General features: G+C 39.6%; 1 protein-coding gene across 1 annotated transcript in view; it reads left to right on the top strand.

The window, feature by feature from the left end:
* Gpc6 (glypican 6) overlaps positions 1–26,743 on the top strand; it is a 1,071,780-nt gene that overhangs the window by 711,536 nt on the left and 333,501 nt on the right. The gene's annotated exons all lie outside the window — the stretch shown is intronic.

The raw sequence follows: 26,743 nt of genomic DNA on the forward strand, positions 1-26,743 counted from the left end.
GTATGCAACAGGTCCAGGACCCACCTGAGACCTCAAAGCAATTATGATACTTGATGTTTGTGCAGGTTCAGAAGCTGGGATGATTTACAGAGCCGGAAACAGCTTTTCAGCAATTTAAAAACATTATTTCCGCACCTTTCCCTTTTGTTAAATCCTGCAAAGCCAGACTTCCTTGTATTTTTCAAGGGACTTCCTCCTAAAGATATGCAAGCCAGTTGTATCCAATCAGCTTATTTTACTGAATTTGAATTTCTTGAAAAGAAACAAGTTATCAAAGAATTGAAAAAAAACAAAACCACTCAGGGTATTCCCTTTATTTGTACTAAATTAACTGTGGCAAAGATTTGCAAAACAATTCCTCAAACTGCAAGAATGAAGGGAGCTGGGTGTTTTCCCTAACACATGTACATTTCCCATCTCACCCTGGAGAAAGGAAGGCTCCCAGCACAGGAGGGTTCAGAAGTGAGGAAAGGAGATGAGGAGGATGCAGGGAAAAGGCTCTGCCTCATGGCTCTGCTCAGAGATATTTCCCAAATAGCTCTCTAAGGATAAAAGGACAAATCTTATAGGCAGGCTTCTCCCAGGAAAATATACAAGCCTTGAAAGAGTAAATGTGTTTTCATCCCTCTGTCAAATGGCCTTCAAGTCAAAGTACTTTCGGTTGCATTTGCCGCAATTACACAGTGACAAGCAGAGATGAAAATAGCAGCTGCATTTGTCAGCCTCAGAGAGCCGTCCTCGTTTATGCAGACCTCTAAGAAAATGACAGGGAGAGCCTTCTGTCAGTTCGGAAGATCTGGGAGGACATGAAAAGGGACGAAGATGTGTTAGAATTGAGGAAGACCTGCCATTGCGCTAGTGGACTGAGTTTCAGATGGGCAGCTTCGCCAATGAAACCCCCTGGCTGGCTCACTGTTTGGCTTAAGAAGACCAGAGGAAAAAATCCTGAAATTAAACTGAGATGATTTTTACGGTGGGTAGATTAAACAGGAAGTCTTCTGATAAAATCTCAGAACCATTTCAGAATGAGTAAGTTAAAGTCTGTTTTCCAAACAGGTCCTCCTTTAGGGATTCATCTTTAGGACCTGGGTTAGTTGATATAAAAACACAGTGACGTAATTCTTGACTAAAATTTTGGCAGTGTGTGTGAGTGAAATATAGGAATAAATATGTCCTTCTGCAATATAAGATTTAGATTAACTATAGCAAGCAAAAAGTAGCACAGTCATGCTGTAAAAATGTAATCTCACCGAAAAAAAGAGTTTCATATTTTTAAGTTAGAGTAAACCTCATAGAGTCCCTTGAAGTCATAGGGATCATTCATACTTTTGAGTTGAAAGTGTCTGGCTTACTAGTCTACTGCCTTTAGTAGGGATGAACAGTTGAAAGAAGTTGATGTGTGGATTTTGGTGTGTAGAAGAGGGTATGGTTGAGAATGCCAAGGCTTTTTAAATTATAAGAACAATAGTTACTTTTAGAGGGTTTTGTTTTTTTTTAACATTTATTTATTGTATATGTGTGTATTTGCGCCAAGGCATGCATGTGGAGGTCAAAGGAAGCATGAGTGTGTTGCGTCTCTCTCCTTGTATCACGTGAGTTCCAGGAATTGAACTCAGGCTTGGTGGCAAGTGCCTTTACCCACCGAGCCATCTTGCTGGCCCTTAATAGTTACTTCTTATTTTTTTTTTCCTTTGGTGCTCATTGGTTGTCTTATGTTAAAACAGTCCTTTATAATTTTGATGTACCTGGTTCCTAGGTGCCAGTTTAATGTGAAATTTAACGTCTAAAACAAAATCAGTTGATTAAAAAAAAAAAAAACAACTAAAATATGAACTCCCCCATGGTTAGTAATATTTTAGTGAAAAGTAGAATTGGTGGCTAGTCCTACTGTTATGACATTGCATGTGTGGAACCCCTAGGGTATCCCTCCCATGCGTGAGGGAAAACATCTGTGCAGATGTAGTGGTGGGCAGCGGTATGTATTACAGTCACTCACAGCAAGGCACTGCATCCACACGGAGAGAGTTTATTATAATAGAGAGATAAGCTTGAGGATTTAGCTCAGGGGTACAGCACTTACCTAGCAAGCACAAGACCCTGGGTTCGGTCCTTAGCTCTGGGGGGGGAAAAATCTAATTTTAGCTGGGCGGTGGTTGCGCACACCTTTAACCCAAGCACTCTGGAGGCAGAGGCAGGCGGATCTCTGTGAGTTCGAGGCCAGCCTGGTCTCCAAAGCGAGTTCCAGGAAAGGCAACAGAGAAACCCTGTCTTGAAAAACCATCAAAAAAAATAATAGTAATAATAATAAGAGAGATAAAGAGAAAGATAGAAAAGAGGGAGACAGGAAGGAAGAGAAGGGAGGGAAAGCGGAAGTGTGCATACCTCACCTCATGGCGGGGAAGGGGAAAAGCAGAAGAGAGAGAAAGAGGGCAGAAGGGGAGGGATTTGTCCTTAAAATGAGGCTTTTACTTCAGGACAAAGGGTGGTGCCAAGGGGCAGGAATTCAAAGGGGAAGGTCAGAATATTAACACCTACCTAGATTCGTGTCAAATGCTTCCTTCCTTCCTCCTTTTATCCCTCTTAGTGCTCCATAAGATAATTCCCCTGGTTTTCTTTCTCCTGTTTTGCTATGGCACTGAGAAACCCCCACCAACATAGACTTGTAGAGCAAAATACATTCTTGCTAATATTTACTTGAATGGGCAATGTTAGTCACATATTTGTTACATGAATTAGTCAGAAGTGCCAATTCCATTGTCTGTACAGATACTTCCAAGGTGGCAGTGTTACAGTGTTCATAAAGGCAGTGGCGAAATTCAGTGAGAAAATTGGTAGTGTATCAAACATTGTCCTGTAAAAGCTTTTCTCTAGTGAGCGCCTGCAGCCTCTCTCTCCCACACAGCCTGGTATCTATTCATCAAACCCTGGGTTTTATGCTGGCTGCATAAACTGTTCAGAACTTGCGTGATGTTTTCCTTTAATTATTATTTACTCATCTAAAATATCCACTTATTAACTGTGGCATACTGTCGACTGTCAGTAAAACAAGAGTTGGCTCAGTGCTGGTACTTACGATCTTTGCAGTGTCAAGACTTAATTGAAAAGGATAAGTATTGAGGATTCAGTTGCTTCTGGACTGTGTCAGAAGGAAGGTAATTCATGTCTAAGGTGAGATGTTTTAAGTGAGCAAGTGCAAACCCCAATGGTATTCCATCCACTTCTGAGCCCTGTGGTCGTGGTGTTGTGTTTTCCTTCAATCTTAGAAAAAGAAAATCAGGAGTCTGTTCAAGATTCATTCGTTAACCCATCTCCAACAAGTTTAACTTGGACTCCTGTACAGAAGCAGCACACAAAAATCTCTCTCTCTTTTTTTTAATTATTTAACTTATTTATTTTATGTGCATTGGTATGAAGATGTCAGATCCCCTGGAACTGGAGTTACAGACAGTTGTGAGCTCCCATGTAGGTACTGGGAATTGAACCCAGGTCCTCTGGAAGAGCAGCTAGTGCTCTTAACTGCTGAACCATCCCTCCAGACCCCCATACTCAAAATTCGTACCGAGATAATAAAGAAAATGAAGAAGTCCAATGTTTTTTTTCAAAGAAAACTTTATTTTTTTCAAGTTGCTGCCAACCTTGAAAAGAAGTCTATTAGCCCAAACGGAATCTGCTTCAAAAGCATCATTCTAGCGGTTTCACCAGTGTCTTAACCTGTATTCATTCTACCAGCCTGTGGAGTCTTCCAGGATACAGCACAGTCCGCATTCTCCATTAGTCAGAGTGAATGGGTGATCTGTGAGCACCCTAAGCTAGACTGTACCCCTGAGGAACATGAAAGTCGTTTCCAGCCTGATCTAACTACCAGGCACAGCAGGGGAAAATCCTCATTTGAGGCACTGAAGGTCCATGGAGGCACTTAGACAGCTGTTATTTTGTGTGTACACACAGTTTTCCCATTCAAGCTTCAGGATGACACCTATGTGCAAAATTATTTTCTTTAAAAGAATAAGTGTTTAGATTAATTTAAAAACTTTTGCAGGGAATCAGTTAGTGTACTGAACTCATTTTAGTAACATTCTGTAGTTATTTTGGTTAAGTATAGGATGAAATAGTAAATATCATGGTATCAAGTTAGCATATCTAATATAACTGATGCTGAATGGTAATAGCATACATAGTCCTTATGTTTCCAAGTATCTGTCACTGTTTCAATAGGTCTGACACACTCTATTTGTGGTTCTCAAAATACTTGACTGTTTTCATTTTTGATATTTTTTTGTAATCAAATCTCAACTACTACTAACTTGAACCAATGGACTTTGTAGATAGAATATAGATTGTAAATCAGAGATAAAGATCCAGACCATGTCTTCTAATGAAGGGGAAATCATCCGAGGAGGTCATATTATCTCTTAGGCCTCAGACACTGAAAGAATTGACAATCAATGTTATCAGACTTTCTGGGCTTCTGTTTGTTCCAGACTGACCAATTAGTTCCAAGACAACACAAATCTAGGGAAACTGGTGTCTCTGTTAACTATGAAGTCCAAAGTTGCCACCACCTCGGTGCCAGGCCGAAGGAGCTGCTGCAGTGTCTGTTTATGCCTTCCTTCCTTCATTGATCCAATGTGTGTAGCAGGAATCTTAACAGTTCTTATTAATAACATCAAACCCAGAGCCAAGTATTGGGGTGAACACTGGAAGATCAGAGAGACAGAACAAGACGCAGCTAACCTCACCTGGCCAACTTCTCAGCTGATCTTGTTTTCTCAGACTGGAAGCCTCTGTGTCCTCATATCCGAATGGCTCTCAGCTGAACTGTGCTGCTAGAAGCCTGAAAGCCTAACCAGCCAAATGCTTCTAGTTTCTGGTCCTCAGGCCTAATATACCTTTCTGCTTTCTACCATCACTCCCTGGGATTAAAGGCTTGCTTTCTGGGATTAAAGGCATGAGTCACCATGCTTGACTGTATCCTTGAACAGATGGATTTCTGCCTCTGGAATGCTAGGATTAAAGGCGTGTGCTACCACTGCCTAACTTCTATGTTTAATATTGTGGCTGTTCTGTCTCTGACCCCAGAGAAGTTTATTAGGGTGCACAATATTTCGGGGAACACAATACCACCTCAAATGTGTGTTACCTAGAGCCCATCACCACTCTTGTTTTGGTGTAAGCATGTGATCTATCAGAAGACAAGTATGGCCCCTGCTTGAGGAGAGCCATACTCAATAACATGTAATCTTGGAATGGAATAAGTGGAAACAACTAGACAGGAAAGTTTAAGGCAAAATAGAGACATTTTTGTTTTCCTTTGTAGGTCTGCTATCTAATGTAATTCTGAGTAACTGAGTAATTTAAAAACCCTGCATCCCTGTTGCTAATGGAATCTATAAGAGCAGTGATGGCTGAAACAAATCATATAATGAACCTTAGACCTTCCATTGTGACGGCTGCTGCTATCCACTTATAAACTAGAGCCTGCTGCAAAGAAACTGTGTTAGGTCAATTGACTGATGGGGGTTACATAATAAAGTGAAACTTTGGTACACTAATGACTTTCTCAGAACCTACAAGAATAGTCTTCAATATAAATCATATATACTCCTCTTTTTTGTTTGGGGAAAATGATGTTAGATAAACCATATTTGAAATTAGAAGATAAGCATTTGTTGTTCATAGCAAACAAACACAGATTTTCTTTTATAGAATGTACAATAATGTATGATGTCTGCCTTTTAGACAGATATAAGATAAACTTGGGAGACTATTTCAAGCACTTGTGTATAATACTACCATTCCAGAGACATTCTCAAGCATGAAATTCTATAACATAAAATCTGATAAGAAGCTCTTTAGTTACTGAGTATTTCACAGTAGGTTTTATATGACCCTGGCTGATACACCCTGAAATAGCACATTTGGAAAACCTGTAGGCCTGTAGCATAGAAGATGATTTCTTTTAGACCAAAGAAACAGAACAACTTGAGAACTACTGTTTTTGCCAACCAGCTTTCAATGCTTTCTCATCTCTACTCTGTGTAATGCAAGAACCTATTCAATAATGTAGTCCAGGAACACAAATCTCAAACTGAGGGACAAAGGCTAAAGCAATTATTTACAGCTCAAGTCTCACTGCTAGTGAGTTTTTGTCTTCATGCATTCCTAAAAGTACCAAGAAAGACATCTAAAAAAAAAACAATAAGCCAGGTGGTAGTGGTGTACTCCTTTAATCTCAGCACTTGGGAGGCAAAGGTAGGTGGATCTGTGTGAGTATGAAGCCAGCCTGGTCTACAGAGTGAGTTCCAGGACAGCTAGGGCTATAGAGAGCTACCCTGTTTTCAACAAACAAAAAACAAAATGAAACAAACAAAAAAAACCCAACAACAAGAAGCAAACAAAAATCCCAGTGTTTTCTGTCAGTAGAAGCTTAATGCCACCCAACCCTTAACATTCCCTTTGTAATTATTGATAGATATTACTCATTTCTTGCAAGCATTTACTCAAATGTTATGTTCTCTCTATAATGCTGAAATAATTCATATGCAATAGTAACTACTCACCAGGGCCTTAAAACAATAAAACGAAGAAAATACTTGGCTAGTACCCAGAAATTTTCTCTTGGCTGCATTTGTTATCAAATGCCTAGGTTTTAAAACAAATGGCTTATTTCTGACCTCTGCATGTGTGAGAATGTCTCTCTGTGGTGCAATAGAATTAATGCTGTTAGAGCATCACAGTGTGTGGCTACTTATAGAGCCAGGCATTTCTTAACCTCTGAGAGCTCACTACTGCTGATCTAGGAGTTAGAAACACGAGGGACACACAGGACAGTGATTTTCCTTCTTCTGAATCAAGTAATTTTCCAATGGTTCAAAGAAGTCAATGGACATTAGGCATAAGATTACTACATGTTTTATTCAAGTTGTCATTCTGAGTGAGTGAATGTGTGTGTGTATGTGTGTGTTCTTTATGCCCAGTCCCAATTCTTATTTACCCATCTATTTCTGGTTCTTACATACTCAACTTCTATAAATTTAATGATTGTAACTGTTCTGTTTCCTGTTTACTAATTGATACCCGTTAGATACTCTAAACTAGATATCGAAGACAGATCAAATCTATGAAACAATATGTGCATACCTATTTTTGCAATTATAGCATTTATTAGGACACAAGATATTTCACTGGTAATGAGAAGCTCAATGATATACCTTTATGCCTTATCAAGTGCATCAATTTCTTTAGGAACCAACCAAAGAAGGATTTTGTTTCACAAGAGAGAGCAGAGCTCACTCAAATTATATCAAGCAGTTGGAGAATTCCCTTTGTATTCTTTCATTCATCTTTACTTATACTTCAGTTTTAATATTTTCTATAGACAAATGGTTTAGTTATATCAAAAGACACTTGCTTTTAGCAAGTTACACTTGACTTTGGGAATACGTTGTCACTTTTTCCAAGTTCAAATTATAATAAAATTGTGCAGCCTTAGCCATTATCAAGAGAAATGGCTTGGAAGTAAATACTTAAAGGTAGATGTGTGTGTGTGTGTGTGTGTGTGTGTGTGTGTGTGTGTGTGTGTGTAAGAATAGAAAGAAATACGTTCCAAATGGGCAGCAAAAATCAAACACACTGTAAACAGTAGCCCAGTGATATTCTTAAAAGTACCAATTCCAGGTAATAATAGCACTGTGTACTAGTAAGAACTGTATCATAGAAACTGGAAAATAAAAAAGAGAAGTTGGGATAAGTAAGTAGATAGTTGTGGAAAACATTATGCCACATAACTGTTCACAGACAACAATTTATTGCAAGAAACACCAAATCCTGCATCTGGTGATGAGTTGAGAAGAACAGAGATGAGGGATCTCTACCATTTCATTCACACTCAATTCCTTGTTAGTAGCTGTGATGGTTTGAATGAGAACGGCACCCATAGGCTTACAGGGTTGAATATTTGAATCCCACTTGGTAGAACTACTTTGAATGGATGGGGAGGTGTAGAATTGTTAAAGGAGGTATTCAGTAGGGAAGGGCTTTGAGGATTCCAAAGGCTGGGCTTATTCCCAGTGCCCTCCCTCTCTGCCTTCTACTTTAGTATGGAGATGTGAGCTCTCAGCTTTGGCTGCCACCATCTCCTTGCTCACCCGTCATGGACTCTTAACTGTCTGAAACTCTAAGCCAGATTAAAGACTTTCTTCTCTGTTATTTTAATCGTGGGGTTTTGTCACAGCAATGGGAAAGTAAGCAAGACATCAGCTACCCAGCTACTGTGACAATACTCATTCTGACCCAAATATCTTATCCTTGTTGCTGGTGTCATGCATTATCAAAGTATCTCAGTGACAGCTGTGCTAATAACATCACAGGGTGGGTTTCTCTACCTAAAAATACAGCACACATAGAAATATTACTACAGTTGTTCTAGCACACTTTCTGATTTACAGTTGTCTCAAGAGTAGAACAGATGATCATGTTTGAGTTATTCTTGAAATGACTTTTTATTTCCTTAGGCTTTTTTTCCTCACCAGTCATAGATGACACCTTTAAAAACACTTCATTTTACTCATCTGTGATTTATTTATTGGGATCAGCCCTCACAGGAACCAGGGGTGAAAATCAGGTTGAGAGATGTGGCCCTGGGCACCCCAAAACATGTTTTTATTTCATACTCTTACTCTAAAGGGGAGATAAATATAAATGCTTGTGAAAGCAATTTAAACTTCTGAGCAACTTCATGGCATGTAAAAACTTTGAGGTTACCACTCACCTAAAAATATTACGTCTATTAATACTTCATCAGATAGCCAAGAGAGAATTTAAATTAAAATTGAGCATGAAGTATTCTTTGTCCTTGAAGTAACAGGTATATATAAATCTCACATAAAAGGTACGTCTTCAAGTTTTCTCTTTGCATGGATTTTAATAATTTGTTACACTAACAATTTTTTCTATTTCACTCTGAAAAAGTAAAAATTAGAGAAAAGTGAAATATATAAGTAGTTAAATATATAGCATCCTTCAAGTACATCCTTCCAGTGTATATTCCATTTTTATTCTTTAAGGTACAAGAATTTTCTAGTAAGGCAATACAGATAATTAAGTGACAAACCAGCCTGAGAGTATTCACTGCTAAAACCCCAATGCTCAGGAAATGGATGATTTCATACTGGCTCTAAGAATTACATTGGAAAGAGTACCTAGGCCGGAAGAACTAAGAAAGCTTTAAAGTAACAATATCTCCTGCCATACCCATATACTTTTTGGATTTCTAGGGTTGAAGTAGTTTTCAGATTGAAAAACTCAATCAGTGACTGCCCATCTCAATCCAGTAGGAACCTGTCTTTGCTATAATCTGGTGTTCCAAACTCTTAGGACTTGAACATAGTTCCAAAAATTCAATCTCTAGGTCAAAAACAAGGGGTCTGGATCAGCCTGCTGGAGAATCATGAACAATCCTGAGCGATCTCCTGAGGAATAATCCCCCTCTTTTGCATTTGACAGCACCACAGTACTTTAGGCTGAATTTATATATTTGGCCAGTACCTGGTGGCACAACTGAACATGTGTATATTATACTCTATTTATTTAATGTCCTGATAAGTACTTCCTCAACTTGTCCATAAGAGAATATTTACATTTTTTCTTGCTGCTTGCTTGCAACCACAGTATTCCAGTGTCCATATCCATAGCATCCTGAACATTAAAGGTGTAAGAAACTTTATATCCACTTCTTTAATTCTAGATTCCATTTGGAGAACATCATTCAGAAACACTAATAGCTGATATTTATTGGTTACTTTACATCAGATAACAGGAAAATTATTTTCCTTTTTTAATCACTACAGAAGCCCTAATAAGTAGCCAACACTATAAACTTCACTTGACAGATGCATAAACTGAGACCAGAGAAGTTAAATAGACTACCTATGGCCATACAAGTTGTAAATTACAGTGGTAAGGTCTGTGTTCAAAGCATGGATTCTTAGCTACTGTGCTGGATAATTCCTAGTATGGTTTTAGGAAATGAATATTGTGTCCAGCTACACAGATTAAAAGGGTATATTGAGGATATGATTGAGGGTGATATCAGCACTGTTCATAAGTGTCTTTGATGAGGAAAATATTCTCCACATTTGCAGTTCAGTATAATACCAGTAGCTCAGTTACTACATGTGGCACTTAAAGTAAATCTAGTGAGATGAATCAGTTGAAATTTTCATGTTTTTGTAGTGTGTGTACATTTAATAAAATGTAGCTGCTGAGTGCTTTAGATATCATTAATGTGTCCAGAGAACCGAATTTTTCATTTCCCCCCTACCCTTCTTTAGATATACCTGGAAAATGTATATTTACATGCTTATGTATAAAATGTAATAATTTGATTAAAATATACATTATGTGTAGATAATGGTTACTATTGAATGATAAAATTCCTGTACCTGACATGACACAGCTCAACCTCTCACTATGTCTGATTCTCTTTCAAATCATCCTTATTAATGCTTTCCTTTGGGCTAATGGGCTGGTTACAGGTGCTCTAGACACAGGAGAAGGCTATGTAGCATAATCTGAAGGCTGAAGACATGATTTTCCAAACAGATAAGATGTGTGCTTTCAAAGCATAGTTGAATTAAGTGCATAAGGCTTAGTTAGTGGTTCAAGTCCTCAGAGCACTCTGTGGGTTTGAATCCTGGTGACTTCATTTATAATCTACATAACAAATAACATTGTTTAAACATCATGAACTGCCTTGTTTGCATCAATAAATATGATATGAGAATGCCTTCCTCTTATTACTGTGAAGACAAAGCTAGAAAGTGCATACCACTCACCAAGAGAGAAGACATGTCAACAGAGTTAACACTGAGCCCAGGAACAATGTGGGTCCCTGTTCAGGTGAATAAGCTGTGAAAGATAGAAGAGAAAATAGAATTAAAAAGTAGGAAGAATCAGAGATAAAAGCAGGGAAGAACATCCAGATACCATCATTATGCTAAAGAGACCAAGGAAGAGGTAAAGGAAACTGGTTAGGGCACCATTAACTCACAAGAACTGAGAGGAAGAGATGAAAAGGGGTGCATTCCACCATCCAATCTGCTCCTTATTTCCGTTTCTAGGTTTCTCTTAGTTCCTGATCCAAGCCTCTTCCCAGCAGAGAAGGTAGTGCCACTGCTCTGGCCTCAAGTGAACAGCAGTTAAGGATACCACCATGGGGGAACAGGAGCATGAAGAACAAGCTTAGGGTTGAGAGACTGGCAACATTAAAAAGGGTGATCCTGCTTCTATGTCCTTGGAGGTCAGTGTGGTTAGGATTCCATTTTAGAGGTTTCAAGTCAGTCTAAATACTTTCTTTTGCCTTGAAGGCAATGACAAGCCACGCAACTCTTTTATCCAAGGAATGGCAGAATCTAAGTTACAATCTGACAGCTAAGTAAAGAATCGAATCAGGTAGGTGAAATGCATGGCTGTGGCACCAGATACGTCATCAAAGTGTGGCATGCAGTAGGCAGGAGAGCAGCAATCATGGCAGAGGAGCAATGGGAGATTTATGACGCTCCACAGATAGACAGAGAAGTCTGAACGTGGAGGCACAGGAGAAATACATCAACCAAGGCTGAGATGGGCATTCCAAGGAAGAGGGTGGTGCCAGCAAATAGAAGAGAGAGTTCAGGGAGCAGAAACAGTGGATTTCTTTCATCTTCACAGAGCTTGTTATATTTGAGAGACAGTGAGACCAAAAAATGGACATGTTCAATTGGATGTTAAAAATGGTGGTGTGCCGGGCGTTGGTGGCGCACGCCTTTAATCCCAGCACTCGGGAGGCAGAGGCAGGCGGATCTCTGTGAGTTCGAGGCCAGCCTGGGCTACCAAGTGAGCTCTAGGAAAGGCGCAAAGCTACACAGAGAAACCCTGTCTTGAAAAACCAAAAAAAAAAAAAAAAAAAAAAAAAAATGGTGGTGTTCTCTGATCCTAAGGCAGAAGCCAGGATTGCGAGAACCACTGCTGGGTTTCCAAAGCCCAAAGGGCTCTGTGGCCGACTTCCCCAATCAGCTCTAACAGAGGTGCCCAGAGTCCCCGCTCCCGGTCTCTCACAGGTGCCCGACTATTCTTTTTCTGAGAAATTATAGTGTCTTTACCACTAATGTGGAATACTTAAAAAGACTGCTCATGATACACACTCTCAGAATGAAGGAGGAAAGAAAGCAGGATGTGCCTACACTCCCCAGCCTTTCCAATCAAATGTGGCTAGAATGCTACAAATATGTGAGTATTCAGCTTAGGATTCAACAGAGACAGGCCCGGGTGCTTCCAACAGTGCACGTTCTCACTCAGGCCCCCCTCTGTTGGCCTTACTTATCCCATACAGTGATATTCTATTTTATGACTGCAGTCATTCTAAGCGGAAACTGCATTTCTATCTGCGTTGCCCTCTTCAGTATGTGGAGTCTTGGATTACTTTGTTCATTTCCGACTATCACCAAGTTCTGAAGTTCAAGTTGAGGCATGAAGGAAGTTAATTTTATAAACAACAACAAAATTCCCAGAAGGACTTAATTCCCCTCTCTGGCAAGAATTCCATATATCATAAAGTAGACCTTGACTTCATTGTATGCCTTGCGGCACAATGCGGCACAATTGTCACCGACGAAAACTCAACACACAAGGACCAATGTAATCTATTCATTGGATTCTGGATACGGAGTCCCCCAAGGAACAACACAAATATACATGATGCAGCCTTTGCAATGTGGCCTTCTAGGAGCAGTCACTCTGTTTACTTATCTTCTGAATTTCATATTGCAAAGTTACTGATTTAAGAATGCCCCAGAGTATAAATTATTTCTCCAAACTTCTGTAGTGACTTTTGTCAAATGCTTTCTGCTTAGCCCATTAAAGGTGAAAACCATGAAATATTATTTGATTTATACCCTATGAAAAAGCCCTAAAACCACCTGTCCCTCATTGGAAGGCTGCCAGAACAAAGTAAGAAGAAAGGTCGGGCCTGGGAACAATAATTTGAGGTCACAGTATGTGGCTCAGAGCAAAGGTTGAGCCTGGAGGCTGTATTCCGTTTTCTACTCTCCTTGTAAGGATTTACATTTGTTTTTCTTAACACACATGGGAGTTTTGGCTTTTAAGATAAAAATTTCAAACAGTAAAATAGTGGCCTTGTGGCACAAAAAATATGACTCTTTATTGTTGAAATACCATTCCATTTCCTTTTAATTGAATTTTGCAGAGTTAGTATTAGGATGCATTAACTGCTTGTGTGGAATTAGATGCTGAAATCTATCTTTTCACAAATAGCTCTAGTTTTTGTTTTTTTTTAAATAACTAATTCTGCTGTGTCATATATCAATTCCTCTCCAATTTGGTCTGTGATGCCTGGATATCAAAGTGGCTGTGTTCATCAGAAACCTGTTTAAATCAACTTTTAAGATGTAAGATAAGAATTTAACTCAGAGTTACATCCAGGCATTTTCAAGATGCAGAAATTAATAGTTTGGAAATGCAGCATGACGAAGTATAAGCCTTATTCAACAAATTGATTACAAGATGAAAATCAAATTTTTTAAACTGAAGCATCTTAATCCAGCAGAAGAATAACCACTTGAGAGCTATAGAGGCAGTTGAGAAAATGTCATGTGATCTTCCCTGATAAATCTGTATTCATTTATATGGGAAAACCACAGCCATCTGTACTAATTAACAGGGTAAAGACAGAAACGTTAAGCTATTGCCTTCTAGCAGCCACCAGGGCACTTATTTTTTAATTTAGAGTGCATTTATTTTAGGGCACTGCCTACCTACAATGTAATACCACACCTAATAATTTTAGGCTTCAAGTAATAAAAATGAGTCTGTGTTTGTTCATGTGTGTAGAAGCCATGTTACCCATGTGGAGATCAGAGGACACTCTCAAGCGTCATATTGGGTTCCCCCTTTCTACCTTGTATGGGACAGTGTCTGGCTGTAATTTACTGCTGGGTACACTTGGCTAGCTGGCCACTGTGTTTCTGGGGATCCTCCTGTGTCTGCCTCCCATCTCACTGTAGAAGCTGTGGAATCACAGATGTATTACTCTGCACCCTGCCTTCCCTGGGTTCTTGAGTTCTGAACCCATTTCCCCATGCTGGAACAGCAAACGCTATAACCACTAAGCAACTTCTCAGCCTTGAGGTTAGTCTGAATAGGTCATAATCTGGAGCATAGACTGTTTCACTCTTGCACATAGAAGTCTCCTGACCATATGCTTCTTTGATGATTATTTAAAGGTTCATTTAACCAAAATGTACAAAATTCCAAATTAGAAGATTCTTACTTACCAGGAGTTTACTATGTAGACATTCACTTTGGCATCTAGGTTGTATATCCCATGGATTGTGAGAAAGTTTTCTCAAATGGTTATTACACAATCTTGATCTGCCTGAAATCAATTTTTTGACATTTATTTTAAAACAATTTTTATTTTATGAATTACCACAAAAGAGTAGCAGTCTCGATATCTGTTTCTCACTTGATTCTAATATTAAAAATCATACATGTATAACCACAGCATAGTGAATAAACCACAGAGATTAACTTTGACAGGAAACCCTTACCCATGTTCCTGGTTCCAATACCTCTAGTTCATCCCACAATATTTTCCTTATATCCCAGGATCTAATTCCAGAATCCCACCTGCATTTTTATGCCATGGCCTTCTCATCTTCTCTGGTCTCCAAGAGTTTCTCATTGTCCTTTTCTTCTGTGTTCTTGGCTTTTGAAGATTACTACGTGTGTGTGTGTGTGTGTGTGTGTGTGTGTGTGTGTGTGTGTGTGTGTGTTTTAAGGAATCTCCTTCAGTTGTATTAATCTGGCATTCTTTAGTGTCCGCTGAATTTCCTTCACTTTAACTACTTTCTTTCCAGCTGTTGCTGCTCATTTTTAAGGAATGCTACAGTTTGAGAAAAGTTAAAACTACATCCCCAGTGTTGGGAAGAGAGGCCCATTGGAGGTGTTCAGGTCATGAGGGTTAGCTTTATATTGTCATAAGAGTGAGTTTGTTCAGCCTCTACATGTCCTCTGGCTCACTCTTGATGCTGTGCTGGTTAGTTTTATGTAAACGTAGCACAAACTAGAGTCGTCAGAGAGGAGGGAACCTTAACTGAGCAAATAACTCCATAACATTGAGCTTTAGGAAAGCCTGTAGGGCATTTTATTAATTAGTAATTGATGGGAGAGGGTCCAGCCCATTTGTGGGCGGTACCATCCCTGGGCTGGTTGTCCTGGGTTCAGTGAAAAGCAGGCGGATCAAACCATGGGGAATCATCATCCCTCGTGGCCTCTGCATCACCTCCAGGTTCCTGCCCTGCTTGAATTCCAGTCCTGACTTCCTTCAGTGATGAACTGTGTTGTGGAAGTGGACATCAAATAAACCCTTTCTTCTCCAAGTTGCTTTGGCCTTGGTGTTTCATCAAAGCAACAAAAATCCCAAGACAGATGTTTTCTGCCTTTTACTAGCAGAGAAAATAGCTCCTCACCAGTTGTCTCCCTATAACCTCCAAATTCCCAGCCTCCAGAACCAGGAGCCAAAGGAACTTCTTCTTCTTAGAAATTCTCCAATTTAGTCTGCTACCACGGCACAAAATGGACTAAGCCTGCAAGACATTTTAAGTCCAGGCTAATACACTCCTTCTCCCCATCGATCTTTGCCTCTGATGTGGTCATCCACAAGTGTTCCTTAAAAACAAATGACAGCAGCTGTTATTAGAGCGTTTGTGTAGGGGTGATATCACATTTGCCTCTTTCCCCTATGTGCATGCACTAAGTAGAATTCTACTCCCCTGTGGCTCCCTTTCCTACTAATTTCTTATTTATTTCCTTATGTGTGTCTATGACTACAGATTCATGGATGTGCATCCTATGGGTATAATCCAGTAATATTCATCTCATTGTTTATGTTGTTCCAGTTTTTATACACTGAGAGATCCTTGCAGTTAAGAGTATATCCTTTGACATGGCCCCCATGTTTTTGAAACATTTCCTCATTTGTACCATTGTAAGTCATTCCAAGACCACCTTGTGTTTTTTCTAACCCAGTCCTAGAATCAGCCTCTTCTCTGAGAAGTCCTCATTCCTCTAACTGGAAAATGTAGAGGCACCAGGATCCCATTACCCCTGAAGTGTAAACCTCTGCACACACTTAGGAAGCATGTTGCTTTACCACTCCACACATACATATCCATGCACTCATTTATCTGGAGGTGTTTATCAGTGAGTTCGCACTCCTGCTGATTCAGGGTTAAGAAGTTCATTTCATTCTTGCCTCCTCCTCTAACACCCTTTTCAGCAGTAAAATACTTTAGAATTGTCAGCCATTCCCTTAAGATGCATGTTGACTAGCTACAGTTCAACATGTGCATGTATGTACTGTTTCTTTGTCATTGGGGTATTGGATAGAGGAAAAACATACTGTTTTGAAGTTATTTGGAGTCTTTTTCAACCTGTCTTTAAAATACCTTATAAACATTGGTAATCAAAGTAGTTTTACCTATTGCTGATTGTGTTTCCTTATAGGCCCTCTGACATCCTAGTTGACTTAGTTATTCCTTTATTGGAACACTACATGAAAACATAACTAAATGTCAAAACCACATTTTGTCTACACTGACCCAGATCATTTCCTCTCATTTCATCCTTTTCTGACCTACCTGATAAAGGCTGATCAATTTCTTCCTGCTTTGGCTTCTGCCTCCTACACTTTTGCATATGGGTAGATTTTAACATGAATCTTAAAAGGTCTTATTAAAAAAAAAACAAACCTGGAGCCACATATTGGAGTGAAAGCTGAAAGATCAGAGAAACAGAACAAGCCAGCCACGTTCTTACCTCTATGAAATCCTCAGCCTCAAGAAAGAGACTTCCTGTTTATTCACGCCTTATATACCTTTGTGTGCCCTGACATCTTCCTTCCTTCCTAGTGCTGGGGTTAAAGACATGTGCTACCATGCCTGGCTGTGTTCTCAGTGTGGTCTTGAACTCACAGAGATACAGATGGACCTCTGCCTCCTGAATGCTAGAATTAAAGGTGTGTGCTACCACTACCTGACCTTTATGTTTAATATAGCAGCTGGCTTTGTCCTCTGATCCGCAGGCAAGCTTTATTTGGGGTACACAACATATCACCACAGCAGATAAATGTGATTGACTTGGAAGCCACTCTGCTGAGACTCTATCCCTTGGGGGTGAAAATCTCTTTTTTGGTCACTCTGACACTTTGGGGGTGTGTGTGTTAATAAAGATATTTTCACACAAACAAGAAAGAGGGTAGTGGGATGTTGGGAAGATACTCATGTGGGGTTCTCTAAAATAAAGTCAATCAATTTGACATTTTTAAATAAATAAATTAACAGGACCTTTCCCCCCCCAACATACCATGTAGGACATTTCTAAACTAAAATATTCTTACCAAAATAATTTGAAGAAAGTCCATAATGAGCTATTAAATAAAAGAATGAGATGCATGCCAAGCTATGACTGGCAAGTAAGTCACCATATATTTATTTTAAACAATATTTTTAATGTACAGGAAGCACTTTCATTGTCTTCTAAATCCTTATGATGTGTCTGGACTTCATCACAAATGTCCTGCCATGGAAATGTTGGGAACAAGTATGAGCATATGAAGAGGGCCGTAATTACAACAATTATGGAAAAGTAATTTTCTGATTGTATGAATTAAACAGGTTTCAAATAGAGTAGATAGACCATAAAAAGCAAGCAGGATACCAAAAATAAATATTTTGGGAGCTAGGAAATTGCTTGTTAAATACACATGCCAAATGTGAATGCTTTGTTAACATTTGTATAATTTAGCTTCTTAGAAGTTATAAGCCTAATTTATTTTTAATTTAGAAAGATAGAATAATGCTAAGATGAGTGTTTGCTGATATCAAGTTGTGCTTACCCTCCAGGTGGTATGTAAGACACCTGTGTTTTGTGATAACCAGGTTAAAATAAAAACAAGAAAAAATAACTTGAAGAATTATTCCTAAAATTAGAGGTTGGCATGGCTCAATAAGCAATTAACTTCTGTGAATAGAGTTGAAGTATTTCAAGCAGGAGAGCTGTAAGGAACACTAAATGCTGGTTTGGGTTCTAGACAAACCGCATGTATTTTTTGTAGCAATCAGGGACCCTTAAAAACCGCAGTTTGTTTTTTGTTCAGAAAAATAGCACTATTTTAAAATATTGTTTTTACCATGATCATGACTAAAGTCTCTTTTAGGCCCTGTGGTTTCAGAAAAGATGCATGTAACACCAACTAACAGCATTAATAACAGTAAGTTCTTTCCATGCAGTATTCTATCTAACCACCATACCAATGCAAGGAACAGATGCAATTGCTGTCGCCACCTTACAGGGGAGGACAGTGATTTACATGCAGACACGGTCACAGCTCCGGGAAGGGCCCAGGTTTGTGAGTTGTCAGGTTTGCCCAGCACACTACCTGTAGTTTTCTCTATCCTTACCCATAAGCCCTACCATTCAGTGTTGGGGAAAATAAGGCTTTGAGGGAGCTGAGACTTGAATTCCACCCATAGTCATAACCATGGGCTCATTTTTATTGGTTCCTGATCAAAAACTTTATAGACTATTTGTCTGGGTTCTCTTCTCTGTCCACTTGGTTCTAAGATGACACCCAAGATATTTGCTTTAAACATTTGCAGCAGATGTGCTTTTACAAAGCACTGCTCTGGAGTCTTCCTAGCTGTCTGCGTTAAGGAATCCTATAGGAACCGTCTGGGTTCTGGTCCCTGTTGAACTGGTGTGAGCATGTGCTGGAGAAAGTTTTACCCTGTCCTACACAGGTTAATGGACTCCCCACCCCCACCACTGCCCAAAGCACTCAGAACAGACTCAGCAGAATCTGTTCTCAGGTGAGATCTAGTGAGCAATGCCCTTGTGACAGTCCGTGTATGCCACCTTCATTTCTTCTGGATTGTCTTATTTCTCACTTTCTGGATTTCTTCTTTATTTGTGTTCCTTTCTGTGTTTGCATTTTCAGTGAGGTTATAGTTAAATAAATTTGTTCTGCATGCTCTTAATGCTGCCTAAGAGTTCTGAATCTTGTCACATTAGTTATAAGGTACCTGCCTCCTTACTGGTCAGGATCAAGAGTAGCATGTATAAAATACATAATGCAAGTTTGCAGTAAATGGTGGCCATGCTTAGTAACCACTAGGAAGATGGCCACTCTGAGAGATAACTTTAAAATGAGAAAAAAAATTGAAAACTGTGGAGGGTTCTATGAATTCTGATTGTACTCCATTAGTCTATTTCAATAGTATTAATGATTGCAAAATTATAATTAGAAACTACCTACTAGTACTTCCATTTCTGAGCATCTACAAGTATCCACCTTAACATGGCTGTGGGTGTTTTTTGAATGTATATAATCCTTGGATAACATTAGAGGGAAATAAAATGAGGAAACACAACAAGGAATTGCTAAATCCCACAAACTCCCAATAAGAAATCGACTCTCACTAAAACATTTGAATTCATTCTCGTTCCCAGTGTTTGAAGATGCATGTGAACGGATCAAATGAGATATCGGCCTTTAACTGAAAGCAGTCTGTGGAGCACACATAGAGAGAACAAATGCATGATCCTATAGTCACACCCTTTTACATATCCTTCTCTGCTCCTCGGGTATATGTGTATTTCATGATCTTCTTTCACCAGTTAAAGTCAAAATTTGTGGAAAAAGAGAACAATGAAAATTATCAAGGATCTTAATGATGCAGCTATAGCAAATGATATTGAATGGTTTTAAGGATAATATGGACAGAGATGTTTCCACTTAAACTTGAAAAGTTTCTGAGCCCATTCCAACACAGTCACTGCAGATATCATTATAACAAAGCAAACTGTTTTGAAAAGTAGAAATGATCTTTGCCAAACAAATTTAATTAGGTTACTGGAAAGCCTTTTTAAATTATCATGCCAGATGCCAGTAAAATATCAACCCTGCACATTTATATTACATTTTGTTTACCAACATTTTTTTCATTTAATTCTCAATAACTCTAGAGCCTCTATATTTAAGTGTTTGCCCAAATCACACACAGCATCTGACTCCAGATACACAGTTGGTCTGTAATCCTGACATTTAATGAAAATGTTTCCTAAATAAACATATACTTCACAGACTTACTTACAGTTATAAAGGAAAGTAATACTCTTTGAGAAGTATTTTAAATATTATTTCTTGAAAAAGTTAGACTTTTAAACAAAAACTTATTAGCACATTATGACTAAAAAAATACACAGGAAGCAATGGCAATGATCATTTGGTTCGAGTCTTGGTAGGAAGAAGGCCGTATGAGGTTCACAGGACACAAGAAGTGGGCCAAGGTGAGGGCATGGAAGGTCTTAATGACTGGAAGGAAAGAATGGGCATCATGTTTCTCCTTTGGGCTCAGAAACACAAGAAGAGCCTGTTACAGGAAGAACAGAGAGTGCTGTATGCAAACTGAAGTTTACAAATGCAGTTTTGAAATCTTGGAAAGAGCCATAAGAATGAAATGGTGATGTCAAAGATAAGAGACTGATTAAGAAATGACATTGATTTGTACGAGCACCAGAAGCACAGAAAGTAGAAACCAGGATAAAGGAAGGTGGTGTTGGGAACACAGGAAAAGCCTGGCTTGCGACCAAAAAGGAAGGAAGGAAATAATTTTAAGATGAGTAGCCAGTCATTTGCTTTCGCCCCAAGGGATATTTATCCAGCAGCTTGATGTGTGTGTGTGTGTGTGTGTGTGTGTGTGTGTGTGTGTGTGTGTGTGTGGTGGAGGTTAGATTTTATTCCTGGTTTTGTATTTTTAAAACACTGTCTTTGCTATGTAATCCAGACTGACCTTGAACTTGAGATCCTCCTACGTAAACCTTCTGAGTGCTGGGATTGTAGACATGCACTGCCATAACTACCTACAGGTTTCTAAATGAATCCATTAATTAAAAAATCTTTATTAGCCATTACCTCTGTGCAACAAATTCAGAGAGATGTTTCCTTCAGAGACTCAGAATTTCCTAGGAACCAAAGTAAATAATGTCAACTAGATCTGACTCCAAAGGAAAACTTCACATGAAACAAGTTGTCAGCCATGGGGAAAAGGGAGAGATTATACAAATGATAACATGGAGGTTCTGTGGCTTCCATCCCATCCCTTTCTAATGCTGGACACCATAGTATTTTCATTGCGTTGCAATGGTTCAGCCAATTTTTCTGCATTTGTTTGGGCTAAGGTGGGCACTTTCTCTTGTGACTCTGTATTCTCAGTATTCTTAGCTCTTCTGTCCACTACTGTCAACAAAGAAGACCTTGCTCCTGTGCTTTCCACATCTCCTCCAATAGCCTTAGGAGAATGCTATCCATATTGGAGACTGATTGCTTCATTGTGGGTAGTTGACTGAAGAAAGAGTGCCTTAGGTGTGTTGGGGACGTCAGTGGCACCGGGATAATAATGCACTTATTTCCTTTACCATCTGGGCAAGTTGAGCAAACAAGGTGTGAAATTAGAAGACTTGAGTTCTCCATTCAAGTCTGAGAACTCAGGCCTCTCCGCTGTTCCTAAAGCCCCCATGTGTATTCTCACCTCAAACTTAGTTGTATGACTTTTCCAAGGGGCAAGAGAACAAATAACCATTCATTCCAGATAAAACAACAAAGGTTGACCAAGGAAATAATACCAAGCAAGACTAGTGTGGTGAACCAAAGAATGGGTAACTCCGCAGCCATTCTGTACACCAGAAAGCCTACCTCCATCAGCACTTCCCCTAACTCATCCGTGGGGCATGATTGACAGACGCTGCATCCTGGGAGCTGCCTACCCAACTTTCAGGCAACTCTGGAGAGCCTCGCCTTCTTCAGCAATTGTTTACTGCTTTGATAACCTTGGCAAGGCACTTTGTTTCATGGGTCTTGTAAGTTTTGTGAGCTTGCCAAGCCTTGTAAGTTGTTTTTGCTAGCTCCATAAGTCTGAAGAACATCCCTCTAAGGTAGAATGTTTCAATGTGAAGGCCCTCAAAGGCGATCTTTGTATCTACCTGATCTTCCTTCATATATTCACAGGCTAGCTTCAATTGGTTTATTGAGATATTTTACTCAAATATTTCTTTCTCAAGAGGGCTTCATCCAGAGACTTGATTATTTCTAACCTGTCCAAATTCTGTTCCTCTCTTTTATTTATCACAGTTTATTTTATAATCTTTGTCAGATTTTTGCTTGTGCATTTTGGTCTATTTCATGGCCTTAGAGGCTTAATGTCTGATTTTCTGTATGTCCAACAGTTCTTCCTGGTCTATTTTAGATTCTGAATATATGTTTGTTGAATAACTGAGTAACAACATGTTCTTATATTCTATATAGTCTTCTATATTATGCACCTGATAATACTTGCTCTGTTTCACAAATGTTGTGAACACTGGATAGTACACTTTGCACACGTGACAATGCTGCCCATATTGTCAATAATGTCAGTATTATCCTCGTTATGCCTTATTTAGCACTGTTGCCATTTTCATCATTGGCATCTTAGAGTGGTTCCACGTTTCATACTACTATGTTGGACTGTTCTAGAATCATCACCACATCATGAGATTGTTGTGACAAAATTTAGACTGCTGATGAGTTTTGTTTGCCCATCGGTAGACTGGGAAGCCACACTTGGTTACCTGAATCCAGTGCTGAGTTCCTGTGCTGGGCTTCAGAAAACAAGAATGCTTGTTGTTTTGTTTGTTTTGACTTTCCAGGTGGGGTCTTTCTGTGCACGTCCATGCTGATCTTAAATTTGCAGTCTTCCTGCCTCAGCCTCCAAGGTGCTGGGATAATAAGGGTGTACACCTGGCTGCAACATGGTTCATCTGCCTCCTCATCTGTTTGAGGAGACAAGCTGGGAAGAATTCAGGCACTCTGCCAAACCCTTTCCTAAAGGGTAGAAATAGGCTTCCTTACAGATATTGACACATTATCATGGTGCTTATGATAGTTCCCAAGTCCCTCTGCCATGGAAATTACTATGTGGCATTATTCAGTGAGAATCACCTAATGCAGTTAGCACCAAAGATATTCATAACCTAGCTAGTAGTTTCATAAATCCATCCTCCTAGCTAAACCAGGCAAATCTAAGCCTGCCCCCACCAGGAATCTACACCAAACTTAAAAGCAGCATAGTCTTTACTGACAGAAAGCAAAAATATTTACTTCAAATACATATCAAATTTGTATTAGATACAATATATACTCTCAATTTAGTCCAAATTTCTCAAAGTTTTTCAAGGACATGGAGCTAGGTAATGGAATATTGCTAGATTGATAGCTCTGCCTTAATAATTAGAAGGTTTTAATAAGCTGCTTAGCCTTGATAAATAGGATTGCTGAAACCTCCATGCTTCTTGTAGACTAATAAGGTTGAAGTGTCAAGTCTTTAAACACATTGTGATCTTAACACAACATGATTCTTATAACCTATCCATCATTGACCCTCAGCACATCTGCTGTGCTCATATCTTACTTAACAAGCCAATGCCAAGCCCTATTTGAAACACGAAGGTGTTTCAGTACTCTGGGAGATGACCGTGCAGAAAGTAATACATATCTAGTTTAAAATCTCATGTCCATCTGCATTCATGAACTCTTTAGGCACACACTGTTTTTAGTTTGGGGATTTTCTCTCTGGAAATCATGTGGATTCATTTGTGTTTTTGCAAGATATGAATACTTCACAGAAGGAAACATCTGTTTGACAAGTCCCATAAGGCTGGATGTTCAAAGTATGTACCCTAAGAATAATAGCATAGTTTAGAAATAGTTTAAAAGCTGCCCTTAACCACAGAATGCATAGATTGTACGAAATTATCAGGCTCTCATTTAGAAGATATAACTGTTCTTTTAAAAAAGAAAAAGAATATACTGTTGCTAGATACAAACCCATCCTATATCAAACATAGGCTCAAGGCAAGGGCTATCTCACCATTTAAAACTGCTGCATGGGATTTGGGGGTCTATCATATTTCAAACTGTATAAAGAAATTTCTAGTTAACTTTTTAGTTAACTTAATAATATATATTCCTTATGAAATACATATCGGGAAAATGAAGATTAATACCATTAATTATATAAAAAGTTTTGTGATCCAATAGTACTCAATAAATATATAAAATACTCCAAAGTCAGAGGCCCAACACACACACACACACACACACACACACACACACACACACACACACACCAGTGGGTCTAAAACTAAACCTCCCAGTTTGGTGGAGGGAGAAGATGCATAAACTGTTAATGACTGAATCATATTATCTTACTAAAGTCTAGCTATGTGAGTTGAAAACACTGTGGCACAAACAGATGCAGCAGGTAAATATTACCTAGATTAATTAAAAATAAAAAAAGTTTTCATGGATGGTGGTATTGGAACTGAACTCTAAAATATAACAGGAGATTGATGAGGGATTCAGACTGTGCTGTTAATCTTTGGCAGTGAAGACCTTTGGCCTGCTTAGAAAAATGGTCTCGCTAAGCCTCAGAGCCCAGAAGTGAGATGACAGATGAGGGGAAATAGAGAAAGCACATAAAGCCATGATTATTAAGAGGATGGTAAGGGCCAGGTTATGAACCACCTCAGAGGCTATGCTGTGCAATTGATGTGTTTACCATGTGGACATTCAGATTTATGCTCTAGGATTGGGAAACCATTAATTGCACTTAGAATATATGCGATGGGAGCAGGAGCAAAAGGGTGAGGGGAGTGGATTGAGAGGTGACTGGAATTGGGGGGGGTGCTTTGGGGCTAGGTAGAAACCTAGTGCAGTGGAAACTCCCTGGAATCTACAAGGGTGACCCTAGCAAAGACTCCTAGTAATTGGGGACCTGGAGTCTGAACTGGCCATCTTCTGTAAGCAGGTAAGGCCTCCAGTAGAGGGACTGGAACACCAACCCAGCCACAAAACCTTCACCCTACAATATGTCCGGTCTGCAGGATGTGCTGGGGTTAAAGGTGGTGCAGAACTTGTGGAAGTGGCCAACTTGAAACCCAGGTCACAAGAGTGAGTCAACGCCTGGCACTGCGTGGCTGAATAACCCAATATAGAACCAAATAGGACTGGGGGAGGGGGGAAGTCAGTGAAATAATTCCCAATGATATTCTGCTATACTACTAGACCAGAACCTAGTATAACCATCGTCAGAGAGGCTCTATCCAGCAACTGATAGGAGCAGATTCAGAGATCTACAGTCGAACATTAGGCAGTCCTTGGGGAAGGACTTCCCAAAGAGGGGGAAGAAGGATTGTAGGAGCCAGAAGAGTCAAGGACACCACAAGAAAACTCACAAAATCAATTAATCTGCACTCACAGGGGATCACAGTGCCTGGAGCGACAATCAGAGAGCCTGTATGGGTATGACCTAGGTCATCTACATATATGTCATGGTGGTGTAGCTTAGTGTTCTTTTGGGACTCCTAACAGTAGGAGCAGGAGCTGTCTCTGACTCTTTTGCCTGCTCTCAGGATCCTTTTTCTCCTATTGGTTGCCTCATCCAGCCTTGATATGAGGGTATGTGCCTAGTCTTATTATAACTTGACATGCCATGTTTAGTTATTATCCCTGAGAGATCTGGTTTTTTTCTGAAGGGAAATGGAGGAAAAGTGACTCAGGGGAGAGGGAAGGTGGTGAGGAGGGTCTGGGAGGAGAGAAGGGAATGGAAACTGCAACCAGATGTAACATATGAGAGAAGAAGAAATAAATTAATGAATTTAAGAAAAGAACTTCACTAAGAATTTTGGATCTCTAGATCTTTCAACAGCCATGGTCTTCAGTGTCTACTCCACAAAGTTTAACCAACAAGGTTGAACTCAGGAGTCCATGTTCCTATTAGATCTGTTTTTTAAATTTCTCTCTATCATCCTCTTCCAAATCGAATTTTTGTTTTCCTAGGGCCTTGTTTGAGCCAGGCAATTAATTCTGTGGGTCTTAATCTTAACAGAACCAGAGTCTGAAGCCTAATGGTAAATGGTCCTCTCTAAAGCTCTTTCCTCAGGAGGGCTTGGTTCCTGGCCACTGAGGCAGGAGTCCTGAGGATGCTGCAGGTGGGAGCCTGTTCTTCCCCCTTTCCTCACTTTCTCCACTCCTGTGTCCCCAGAACGTCACCCTCCCTAAAGCAGCATCCTATACATGCACCCGCTGTAGACGGCTGAGACATCATCTTCCGTTGGCTCAGCGCTCGCTCAGTGGCTACCAAATGAGCATGTCAGAGATGTTTTTCGGGGGACTTAAGATCAGTGAGTTCATTTTTGAAGAGAATGACTGTCATGGGCCATTGACAGCATCACTGCGTCTCAGCAATAGAAGCTTTGGAACCTGCAGAAGCACAGTTATTTTGCTGCTCAATATAGCTAAGCTCTGGAACCACTTTCGGGGCAGATGAGATGAAAGCAGTGCTTTTCAATCCCAGCTACCGAAATGAATTCTGAAGGATCAGTGGTAGTTTCATTTTAATTCCAAGGGCAATTTGGATAAAGAACTAGAGTCTCTGGATCCCAGAAGTAACTCTGCTTCTGAAATACAATAGGGACTCTAGTCACCATCCACGAATAATAGTTCTGTGCATATGTGTGGGAGGGATATGTACGTGGTCTACTCACACGTGTGTCGTGTGCAAGCCCATGCACACTTATGTGGAGGCCA

The sequence above is a fragment of the Peromyscus maniculatus genome, chromosome 9, assembly GCF_049852395.1.
Source record: "Peromyscus maniculatus bairdii isolate BWxNUB_F1_BW_parent chromosome 9, HU_Pman_BW_mat_3.1, whole genome shotgun sequence".
NCBI classification, from domain to species: domain Eukaryota; kingdom Metazoa; phylum Chordata; class Mammalia; order Rodentia; family Cricetidae; genus Peromyscus; species Peromyscus maniculatus.